The following is a 12,860-nucleotide window of genomic DNA, read 5'->3' as shown; positions in this document are numbered from 1 at the left end:
ACTAATCTCTTGCTCCAGTGTCCTACGGCCTCTGTGTCTTCCCCTCTTATAAGGATATTAGTCATTGGATTTAGAGCCCACCCTAATTCAGTATGACCTCACCTGAACAGGTTACATCTGCCAAGACTCTATTTCCAAATCAGGTCACATTCTGAGGTTCCTGGTGGACTTGAACTTTGGGGGAACACTATTCAATCCATTATACCTACATTTTCTTTAAAAAAAATTTTTTTAATGTTCATTCACTTTTGAGAGAGAGAAAGACAGAGTGAGTGGGGGAGGAACAGAGAGAGACACACACACAGAATCTGAAGCAGGCTCCAGGCTCTGAGCTGTCAGCACAGAGCCCGACATGGGGCTCGAACCCATGAACCATGACATCATGACCCGAGCCACCCAGGTGCCCCTATACCTACACTTTCTTATCATTGTAGGAATTCTTCCCTAAACCAGGGCTCCAACATGGACCATGCATCTACGATCACCACGGGTCGATGAGAAGAAAATAGAAGTTCTATGTATTTGAAATTGTTATTTGGACATAAGTTGTATAACATACATAATACAGTAGTAATGTGTTATGTGTATGTAATTAACAAGTAAATTTACATTCATTGCAGGGCTTACTAACTTGTTAACAACGAGGTCATTCGGTGAAAAAAGCAGGGAGATGCTCTATACGGTGGAGGATCCTGTCTTGAGGCTGCTGGATACCTGTCGCCTAGAATTCCTTACTGTGCAGTAATGAAATGGGATCGAGTTAAAAAAAAAAAACAACTAAACTAAAACTAAAAACCTTGCTCAGGGCACCGGGGTAGCTCAGTTGGTTAATAGTCTGACTCTTGGGGCTCCTGGGTGGTTTCAGTCGGTTGAGTGTCCAGCTTCGGCTCAGGTCATGATCTCACTGCTCATGAGTTTAAACCCTGCATTGGGCTCTGTGCTGACAGCATGGAGCCTGGAGCCTGCTTTGGATTCTGTATCTCCCCCTCTCTCTGCCCCTTCCTTCTCATATTCTGTCTCTTTCTCTTAAAAATAAATAGACATTAAAAAAATAAAAAATAAGAATCTGACTCTTGATTTCAGCCCAGGTTACGATCTCACATTTCATGAGATCAAGCCTTGCATCAGGCTCTGCACTGAGCATGAAGACTGCTTGGGATTCTCTCTCCCTCTCTCTCTGCCCCTTTGCTGCTTGTGCTCATGCTTTCTCACGTGCTTTCTTGGTTGCTCTCTCTCAATAAATAATAAAATAAAATAAAACAAGATAAAATAAAATAATGAAATGAAATGAAATGAAATGAAAGAAAGAAAACGCTTGTTTCTTATCTAGCCCTCCAGGATGCTGTATTACAGGTGCTTATGAGCTCTGGCTCCAGAGCTCATACCTGTGGCTTGGCCACTATCTGGCCTTGTGATCTTGGGCAAATTACCTCACTGTTAGGAAGGGGGTTGAGATACCACCATCTCGGCCCACTGCAAAAACTAGATTACATAATGTTTTATATCAACAATTCGGCACAATGCCCCGCCCCCAGACATCAGCTGTTGTCTTCACTAAGACAGCAAGTGGGACTGAGGAGGCAAAACCTGGTCCACAGTGGCCCCAGCTCTGCCCCTTCTGAACTTGTGCACCTGCAAAGCCTCTGTGGCCCCCACCTGAGCACCTTCCACCTGAGCACCAGCGCGAGAACTATGATAATGGCCCTGGTGTTTTGCCCCCTCGGAGAGGAAGGGACTTTGGGGAGCAAGGTTGAGGGCCCATGTGAAGCTCAACCCCTCTCTACGCTTGAGTCCCCCTGGAAACTAAAGCATCCGAGGTGAGTGGGTTGGAGTGCGTGTGTGTGCGCGCACATGTCGGAGTGCGCGCGCGCGTGTTGTGCGTGTTGGAGTGCATCTATGTGCGCGCACACGTGCAGGGAGAGAGAGGAAGGGAAAGATTCTAAGCTCCCGTCCCAGGCTAATGAGGCCTGTAAGTATGGGGCGAAATCACGCTGGACCATTTTGCTGCGGAATTGCACAGTAGAATTATAATTAATTTGTTGTCCGGCATTACCCATAGGCCTTTTTTAGCATTTCTACTTTCCTGGCTGTTACTGCCCATTGAATTCCAATGTTTTGGATTAATATCCTCTGGTTAAATCTTCCTGCAGTTTTGCACACTGAGCCTCGTTTTATTTCTTGTCCATATTTCTGAGCTCTTTGAATGATTTCTCTGTCATGGCTGGTCTTCTCAACACCTCCCAATTTTGTATAATCTGTGAATGTAATTAACAAGTCTTTACCTTCTCCTGCACATAATTAGCAAAGAAGTTAAATAAAGCCAGCTTAGCACCGATCGCTAGGGCACCATGCTAGCCTCCCCCCAACATGTGATATGCAGCTATTCATCATTATCTTTGTTTACAGCCCTTCCGCCAGCTCTAGGCAACCCAGCAGAGCTCACCTGCCCGTAAGGGGGAACCCGGCAGCGGCGCTGATGGGAACAGACCCATTGCGGCTGCATCAGCTCTGGGACTGGACCGCATCCCCCCTCCCCAGGCTTTGCTGTCTTCATGCTGAGCAGCGAGTCCAGTCTGGGGCACCACCCCCTCCCCACAGGCGGTGGAGCCTCCTCTTTCTCCGGCCTCTTTAGTTGGCTCGCTTCCTTTCCTGGCTCCGTATTGCTCAACATTGTGTTTACCTGCAAAGAGACCTCTCAAACCAAGCCATGTCTCCCTTAGCCTTCAAACCCGATGGTATGACCGTTATCCCCTTTTCAGTAAGAGCCACCCGCTCCTGGCTCAGGCCCAAAACCTTGGCATTGTCCTTGATTAGGCTCTTTCCTGCGCACCCTGTGGCCAATCTGCTAGCAATCCCGTCGGCACTACCTTCAAAATGCATGGAGACCAGCGGCTGCTTCCTCACCTGCAGCCTCCCTGCTGATGGCCACAACCCTCCACCTGGGGCCCCTCTCTGGCCTCCCTCACACTTCTCCGAAGCCTTCCCACCCATCTCGGGTAAAAGCCACGTCCTGGTAGCCACGTATTAGCTTCCAGCTGCTTCTGTAACAAGTCACCACAAACTCAAAGACTTAACAACACAATCGTGTTAGCTCACGGTCCGAAGTCCCAAGTGGGTCTCATGGGCTGAAATCAAGGTGTCGGCAGGGTCCTGTTCCTTCTGAAGGCTCCGGGGGAGGATCTGGTTTTGGTCCCTTCCCAGCCACCCGGGGGGCGGGGGGGCACCTGCACTCTGTGGCTCACGGTCCCATCACTCCCAAGTCTGCTTCCGTGCCCCATCTCCTCTGACGTTCCCGTCTCTCTCTCCCATGGATGAGGACTCATGTGATTACGTTGCACCATGGGATAATACAGGGTTTTATTCTCAAGATCCTTTACTGGATGACATCTGTGGAGCTCCTTCTGCCACATGAAATAACGTGGCTCCTATTCACAGGCTCTGGGGTTGGAACTTGCACGTATTTAGAGCCACTACTCTGCCTGCCACAAATGGCTTTCAAGACCCACGTCAACTGGCTGTCTGATTACCTTGATGACTTTGTCTTCTGCTGTTATTGCATGCTTCCTTCGGCCAGACTGGCCTTGGCACGGGGTGGGGGTGGGGGGCACGATCCGTCAGGCTCACTGATTTCCCTGGTGTAAATATTCCCACCGTGGCCCATTTCCACCTGTTGACAGGGCATCTCCAGGCCAGGAGCTGGCAGAGGTGCCGGCTGGCTCCCACTTTGTCTCTGCAGTAACGCTCTGCCCCAGGCTCCGCAGCTCCCGCGGGTGACCTCCTCCAAGCCTTCCCTTGAACACCCACCTTCACAAAGAGGCCCTCTTGCCCCCCCTCCCGCCCCATATTCTCTTTCCTCTTTCATCACACATTCTTTGCACTTCATCATCCTCTAAAATTGTGCATCGAACGTATCTATCCCGTGTATTTCTTATGTCTCCGGCTTGGAGTGTGAAAGCCACGAAGGCGAAGTTTTGCTTGTGCTGGTCACAGCTGGCTGCCAGGCTCCTGACACCGTGATGCTCACTGGGTAGCTGTGGGATAAGGGAGTGAATGAGTGCTGGACCGTGCTGAAGACAGGCTGGAGACAGGACGAGACACTCTTCCTGTCATTGCCGAGCCATCGAAGGAGCAATGTGACAGGACGGTACCGCTCACGCTGCTGTGAAACCCATCTGTGTTTTTCTAAGAGCTCCCTTTCATCGCTGTGTGCGCCTGTGCCCTTCCATCTCGGCACAGCTCTGTTTTGCCAGATACCTGTGTTAGATTTGCTAGGGACTCAATGAAATAATGGTCATGTGCTTTGCAGGAAAGCTTATCAATGACTACTTTGTAAATTCTCAGTTACTATCTCTCTAACTTCTCAGACCTCTTCTTCCATGCAGACTCCAGACTGACCCAGGCAGTAACCTGCAGCCTACACACATCTTTATAATGATAATATATAATTCAAGGAGACCATCAGGGAAAGGATTGATCCAAGAAGTCCTCAGGGAAGTATGTTGACAAGGATTCTGTGAAATGCTCATTTCCATTTAGGGATGGGGTGAAAGCTATAAGCATAACACCCAGGTTATCGCCCTAGATAGTGGAGCTTCGAGGAAAAAGTGATTCCTGTGGGGCAGGAAAGGATTAAGAATAGTTTGGAACTAAAATGATATTTAACACTTGTTGGTTACTCATGAAATGTCAAGTGCTACATGCTTTACTTACATTATCTCAAAACAAATGAGAGAAGCCCATCCAAAGATAACTGTAAGGCAGTAGGCAAGAGCAAGGTACAATCAGTGTAGTTATAAGCACATATAACCATCAATAACTAACTCCACTGTGCGAAACAAGAAATGTTCCATGGTGTCATTCAAACTTTTGGCCGTAAGCACAGGTGTGTTCTTTGACCTTCCTTCTCAGCCCTCCTCTTCCATGTGGACTCCAGACTGAGCCAGGCAGCTCACTGATGGTCCCTGGCCCCTCCAAGCTAGCCCTGGGGTCCTGGATCCTGCATCTGTTAATGGAGGCTTCCCCCATCCCATCACCTTGGGGTCTCAGGATAGCTATAGTTTCATCATATTTCTCAAAGCAGGTTTGTGATGGTATTGGGAACTTTAAGAAAGAAGGTTTCCATGATCAATAGGAGCAGGAGATAATCTGTTAAAAAGTGTTATCCTGTTTTCTTTAGCACACGATACCTCAGAACTCTTCATGTGTAATCATGTGTGGCAAATCATGGCAAAGAGGGCATTATCTACAATGTCTCCCAAATTTATGGAAACATGCTTAAGTTTGTTTGAGCTGTGTCCCGGGTAGTTTCTGTTCTCTGGAAAGCACTTGGAAAATATGGCTTTACCTGTACTGTGGCATTTCTTCTGTCTCCAACCAATAATCAATGCTCAGTTGACCATTCGATGGGAATATAGGAGAGGGGATTCTAGAAACAACTGGGTGAAGAGCCTTAGCTTGGGAAATGATCCTGCCAAAGACAATGAGAAAAGACAGACAGATAGACAGATAGATAGATAGATGAGAGACAGAGAGGTAGCTAGCACCAGACATAGCTATTTCTTTAAAAGGCAGTGGAGGGCTGCTGAGGGGGGCAGGACTTAGGGATCACGACCTTAAGAGGCGGAAACTTCAGAGAAGTGAGCTGATCTATTATGAGCCACACTTTCCCTCAAGATAATTGGAGATTCTTGATATAAAGCAAAATCTAAGAACCTGGGCGGGTGCTAGAACGACGCGAGGCAGAGACGCTGTCAGAGCTTCTGGTAATCTTACAGGGCTGTAGAGATAAAAGTAGGATCTCAAGGATGCCTAAGCAGAACCAAGATCCCAGAAAGAGGACACAGAGAGGTGAGTTCAATATTCATGATTTTCCATTTGAAGCATTTGCCAAATTCTCAATCTGTGCAGCACAAAAAGCTAAGAAAGTAAATAGAAATGGACTGGAATACAGACCAAGATATTTGTCCAAGCAAAAACTATAGACTTCTGGACCTGCCAAATAGGAGGGGCTCCATTAAATATGCAGGCTCTCATCTGAGATGTTTGGATAGCTACACCCTTAAATCAGAGGTGGAAAAGTGAGCTAGACTATAAAAACTCTGAACTGGGCTAGAAACGGCTCAGTTAGTTTTTGGATTAAGATGATATGCTCCATTCTGACAATCAGAGAATAGTGAGCCATCTAGTGTTTCATACACTACACCTGACATTCAATGACAATTACTAAATGTACAAAAAAACCCAAACAAACAAAAAACAAAAAACAAAAAAACAAGACCAAGAGAAAAAATAGGCTATAGACATAGGCAAACAAAGGACTTGACCTAATTATTTGGAGTTCTCCAGATATTTACTTTGACCTAACTGTGACAAACATAGTGAAGAAAGCACTAATTCACATCCAAACAATATAATCTCTAGAGTAATTATTAAAAGGACAGTCAAAGAGGGCACCTGGGTGACTCAGTCAGTTAAGTTTCTGACTTGATTTTGGCACAGGTGATGATATCATGGTTCGTGAGTTCGAGCCCCACATCGGTTTCTGCACTAGCAGTAAGGAGCCTGCTTGGGATTCTCTCTCTGCCCCTCGCCCACTCACTATCTCTCTCTCTCAAAATAAATAAACATTAAAAAATATAAAAATAAAAGGACAATAAAATGACATATAACAAACGAGCTATAAAAAAGAAAGATAAATAAAAATATTTTTTAAACTTGAAAATATTTTAACTGAATTATGATAAAAATGTAACATATCAAAACGTGCAGATTTCTGAGCAGCTAAATCTGTGCTTAGAAGAAAATGTATACCTTAAACGCATATATTAAAAGAAGAAAGCTGAAAAATCTATGATATAAATGTCCATCTCAAAAAGTTAGAAAAAAAGCAATTAGTTAAACCAACTACAGTAGAAGGGAGAAAATAATCAAGATAAGAACAGGATCCATGAAATAGAAAATGAACCTATAATAGAGAGAATTAACAAAATCTAATTATTTGAAAAGACTGGAAATTGATCAATTTCAAGACTGGTCAAAATATAAAGAAAGAAGGCACAAATTATCAGTATCAGTAATGAAAAAGGAAGTATCATATAGATTCAGATTCTATAGACATTAAAAGATAAGAGTTTTATAAACATACTTATGTCAAATAATCTAAATTTTTAGATAAAATGAACAAATCCCAAGAAAGAATTATACAAGAAGAAATAAAAATTTGAATTGTCTTATATTGATTTTAAAAATTGAGTCTGTAATTTCAAATCTTCCATCAAGAAATCTCCAGGCCCAGAAAGTATCAACATTAACAAATATTTAGAGAACAAATACTAAGACAAAGATGTTATTCAAAGATGTGTGTGCAGCAAGGATGAAATTGCCCAGCTGATTATTGTAAAGACAGGATAATCTTGATACCAAAACCACATTAAGACATTAAAAGAAAGAAAACTTATGAGCTAATCTCTCTTATGAACATAAGTGCAAAAATTGTAAAAATTAGCAAAGCAAATCTCATGGCCCATTAAAATAACACATCATATTCAAGTTGAGTTAAACTCAGGAATGTAAGGATAATTTAACATTAAAAAATTTATTGTACCACATTAATAGGAGAAAATAAATAACTGTTTTAATAAAAGTGAAACCAAAAAGTATTTAATAAAATTCTACACCCAAAGGTGATAAAAATTCTTAGTAAAGAAGAAATATCCTTTTCTAGAAATTTTTTTAAGTTTATTTTTTTATTTTGAGAGAGAGCAAGAGCAGAGGAGAGGCGGAGAGAGAAAGAGAGAGGGTGAGAGGATCCCAAGCAGGATCCTCGCTTTCCAGTGCAGAAGTCGGCATGGGACTCAAACCCACAAACTGTAAGATCATGACCTGAACCGAAATCAAGAGTTGGTCACTTAACCAACTGAATCACCCAGGAGCCCCAGGAATCTAATATTCTTAATATGATATAGAGTATCTACAAAACTCTCACCTAGAAAAATCATGCCTCATGATCCAATATTAGAATCTCCCTCCGGACACTGGAGATGGGACAAGGTGCCACAAGCCACCACTTGTACTCAACATTTGATTGGAGGTCTAGTCTTTAACAGACAAGAAAAAGATATGAAGTTTAAGAACTGGAGAAGACATAAAATATCAATACTCATTACTAAGGGGTACCTAGATGGCTCAGCTTGTTAAGTGTCTGATTTGGCTCAGATCATGATCTCGCAGTTTGTCAATTCAAGCCCTGCATTGGGCTCTGCCCTGACAGTGGGGAGCCTGTTTGGAATTCTCTCTCCCTGCCTCTCTTTCCACTCCTACCTGACCCATGCTCACTCTCTCTCTCTCTCTCTCTCTCTCTCAAAAAAAAAATAATAATAAACATTTAAAAAATACTCATTACTAAAACCGTGATTGCATATGTTGACAATGTATGTAGAATGTATACATATACATGTGCAACATATATGTAGAAAATCTAGAAGAATCTACAGATAAAATCAGAATATTAAAAGAATGTAGCAAGGTCACTGGATACAGAAAAAATATATAGAAGTCAATTATACATTACATATATAATATACATATATGTGTGTGTATGTGTATATATATATACCCAACAGCAAATAGAAAATAAATAAATTTTAAAATACCAAATATAATAAAACACATCCAGAAATAAATATCCAAGAATAAATCATTAAGAGATGCATAAGAACACTAAATTGAAAACTACACAATAATATGAAGAGAGATTTAAGAAGACTTCTTCCCAAAATGGTCCATAGATTGAGACAAGATAATTACGAAAATATATGAAAGTGCAAAGGAGTAAGAATAGCCATGTTGATCCTAAAGAACAAAAGCAAAGTTAGCGGACCTATCATTTGTGATATGTAGGTCCTCAGAGTACTGAATTCAGAAACAGACCCACATATATATACTTATTTGACACATGACTTTACTGAAGTGAGGAAGGGTGTTAGTTTTCAATAAATGGAGTTGAGTCAATCACATAGCCATAGGTTTAAAAAAAAAAAAATGAATTTTAACCTCCATCTGAGGCTAGACCTAAAAGTCAATCCCAGATGCAACATACAGATTTAAGTGTGAAATGGAAAGTGCTTTTGGAAGGAAATACTGGAGAATATCTTGGGGCAAGCAGATATTTGTTAAATATGATATAAAGAGCATAGGTCATAAACTAATAATGGATAAAGTGAACTATTTTATTTTTTATTTTTATTTTTTAATGTTTATTCATTTTTGAGAGACAGAGAGAAAGAGAGAGAGCAAGTAGGAGAGGGGTAGAGAGAGAGGGAGACACAGAATCCGAAGCAGACTCCAGGCTCTAAGTATTCATCACAGAGCCCGATGCGGGTCTCGAACCCACGAACCATGAGATCCTGACCTGAGCCGAAGTTGGGGGCTTAACTGACTGAGCCACCCAGGCACCTAAAGTGAACCATTAAAGCTAAGACTTTCTGTTCATCAAAAGGCACCATCAAGAGACCAAAAAGGCACGTCACAGAATAGGAGATATGTGAAATACAGTCACATCTGTAACACATAAAGAACACTTACCAATCAATAAGAGAAAACAATCCAGTAGAAACACAATGGGTTTAAAAAAACAAAAGTCCTTCACAAAGAGGATATCCAAATGGCCAAAGAAGCATATGAAAAAGATCAGTCTTGTTAGTCATCAGGGAAGGGAAAATAAACAGTATATCCACCTGAATGCCTAAAATGAAAAAGTCTCACAAAAACAGTATTAGGGAGGGTCTGGAGCCACTTGAGCTTGCAGTTCAGTCCACCATAGGTGACAGAATAAAGAGGTACGGGACTCTGGAAAACTGACATCCTCAGTGTAAATGCTGGATACATGCACATACTATGACGCAAAGTGTGTTTAGCAAAAAGTATGTACAAAAATGTGTGTTTCAGCTTCATTTGTAATAGCCCCGAACGAAACAACCTAAATGTCCATCAACAGTAAGACATAAATAAATTCCAGTACATTCCATCTGTAAAACACTGTAACACAATGACAGGGAACAAACCACACAAAAAATATGGATGAATCTCATAAATACAATGTTGAGCACAAAAAGAGCACAACAACTGCAGAAGAGGAGAGACGGAATATATTCTCTGATTCCATTTATATGAGGTTCAAATAGACAAAATGGATCTTTGGGAACTGACACGCAGGAGCGGGTGAGGGGGCTTCTGGGACACTAGTCAGATGTTACTTCTTGATCTGATGCTGGCTATGTAAGGGTGCTTAATCTGTAAATTCGCCCCAGTTTATAGTTCAAAAATGCGTTAAAACACCTTTTAGAATGGCCCAAGTCCAGGATGTGGCCAACACCCAGTGCCGGCTAGGATGTGGGGCAGCAGGAAGTCTCCTTCATTGCTGGTGGAAACACCAAACAGCCGCTCTGGAAGTCAGCTTGGTGGTGTCTTAACAAAACTAAACATACTCTTACATACGATCCAGCAAGTACGCTCCTTGGTGTTTACCCAAAGGGTGAAAACTATGTCCACGCTAATATCTGCTCACAGATGTTTATAGCAGCTTTTCATTGTTGCCAAAACCTGGGAATGGCCCAAGGCGTCCTTCAGGAGCGATGGATAAATAAACGGTGGTCCCTCCAGTCAATGGAATATCAGTCAGCACTGAAAAGAAAAGCGCTACCAAGCCATGAAAAGACATGGTGGAAGCTGGAAGGCATATTGCTAAGGGAAAGAAGCCAATCTGAAAATGTGACACACCGTACATCCAACTATATGACATTCTGGAAAAGGCAAAACTATGGGGTCAGTGAAAGGATCAGTAGTGGTTAAGAGTTGGTTATGGTGGGGAGAGGTGCCCGGTGGCTCAGTCAGTTAAGGGTCCACCTCTTGATTTCAGCTCAGGTCATGATCTCAGGGTTCACGGGTTCAAGCCCCACATCAGGTTCCGTGCTGACAGTGCGGAGCCTGCTTGGGATTCTCTCTCTCTCTCCCTCTCTGTCTCTGCCCTTCCCCCACTTGCACTCTCTCTGTCTCAAAATAAATAAATAAGTAAACTTAAAATAAAAAGAGCTAGCTGGGGGAAAGCTGAATAGGCAAAATAGAAAGCATCTTTAGGGCGGTGAAACTATTATACTAGTGGATATGGCTTTTTACTCATTTATCCAAACCCATAGAACATACAATAAGCAGTAAAGTATGGACTTTGGGTGATAATGTGTTCAGGTAGGTTCATCAATTGTAACACATTGTAACACCCTGGCACGGGATTTTGGTAGTAGGAGAGGCTGTAAGGTGGGCAGTTACGGGATATGTGGGAAATCTCTGTACTTTCTGCTCAATTTTGGCGTTAATTTAAAACTGCTCTTAAAAAAATGAAGTATATTTAAAATTGTTTAATCCATTAAAAAATAATGTCATGCTTGTTTCTTAAATAACAGCATATTTAAGTATTTTTTTAAAAAATTTTTGGAACATTCTGATATTTTATTTTATTTTATTTTATTTTTACAAATAATTTATTGTCAAATTGGTTTCCATATAACACCCAGTGCTCATCCCCACAAGTGTCCTCCTCCATGCCCATCCCCCCTCTTCCCCTCCACATCCATCAGTCCTCAGTTTTTGTCAGCATTCAAGAGTCTCTCATGGTTTGCTTCTCCCCCATGGTCCTCAGTTAAGTTCCTCCTAATCCTCCTATACGTGCAAACATATGATATTTGTCCTTCTCTGCCTGACTTATTTCACAGCAGCACTCTCAACAATGGCCAAAACACGGAAAGACCCTAAGTGTCCATCAACGGACGAATGGATCAAGAAGATGTGGTTTACCTATACGATGGAATACTACATGGCAATGGGAAAGAATGAAATCTGGCCACGTGTAGCAACGTGGATGGACCTTGAGGGTGTTATGCTTATTTTTTATTTTTGAGAGAGAGAGAGACTGGGGGACGTGCCAGACAGAGAAACAATTTTAAGCAGGCTCCACCCTCAGCATAGAGCCGGACACAGTGCTGAATCCCAGGACCCTGGGATCACGACCTGAGTGGAAATCAAGAGTTGGGGGATTAACCAACTGAGCCACCCAGGCGCCCCCACCTTCTTAAAGTATTTTAAACAGAAAAATGTGTGTGTTTTACCTTCACAGCCAATAGAAGTCCTTGTCCCCACGGATCCCACCTCAGAGACCCTGCTGTTAAGAGTGGCTTTATATCCCTCTTTCCAGCATCTACAAACACCCAAGGGCTAATGTCCAGGCACGCCCACCACCTAGGGTTACATCACATGATTCAGTCCCTCCACTCCTCTGGGCTCTGGTTTGCTCATCTTTAAGTTGCCAGTGTTGCGTTAGATTAGGACTGGATCGTAAGGCCTCTGGCAGCTCTGAAATTGTACAGTTCTCTTCGTCTCCTGTATGAATTCTGCAAACTTGGCTGGGCGTCCCTCCGCCCAGTGCTAGGCACTATGTTAGGCGGGTAAACGACAGATGGTGAGTGTGTAGGAATGGATGTGTGAATGAATGAATGAATGAATGAATGAATGAATGAATGAATGAATGAATGAATGGAGACATGAGGCCCAGTCATGCCTTCCAAGAGCCTCTGGGGAGGAGCCGAGCCTGCACCTTGTGAGCAGAGGAGCAACCGAGTGACGTGTGCGTGCGGGGACAGCAGGAAGCGGAGGGCACCTCGGGGGGCGGGGAGGCCCACCGATCCTGGGGCAGGGGTGGGTGGGTGCTCGGAGTGTGTGTCCTGAGTGGCTTCCCAAGGTCCGCAGACGTTAGGCTGCCCCGCGGGCGGGTGCAGGGGGACGGGAGAGCGGTGTGGGCTCTCCCCGGGTGT

This window comes from Crocuta crocuta, unplaced genomic scaffold, assembly GCF_008692635.1.
Source record: "Crocuta crocuta isolate KB4526 unplaced genomic scaffold, BGI_CrCroc_1.0 scaffold101, whole genome shotgun sequence".
Classification (NCBI taxonomy): Eukaryota; Metazoa; Chordata; class Mammalia; order Carnivora; family Hyaenidae; genus Crocuta; species Crocuta crocuta.
This window is presented reverse-complemented; position numbering follows the sequence as displayed.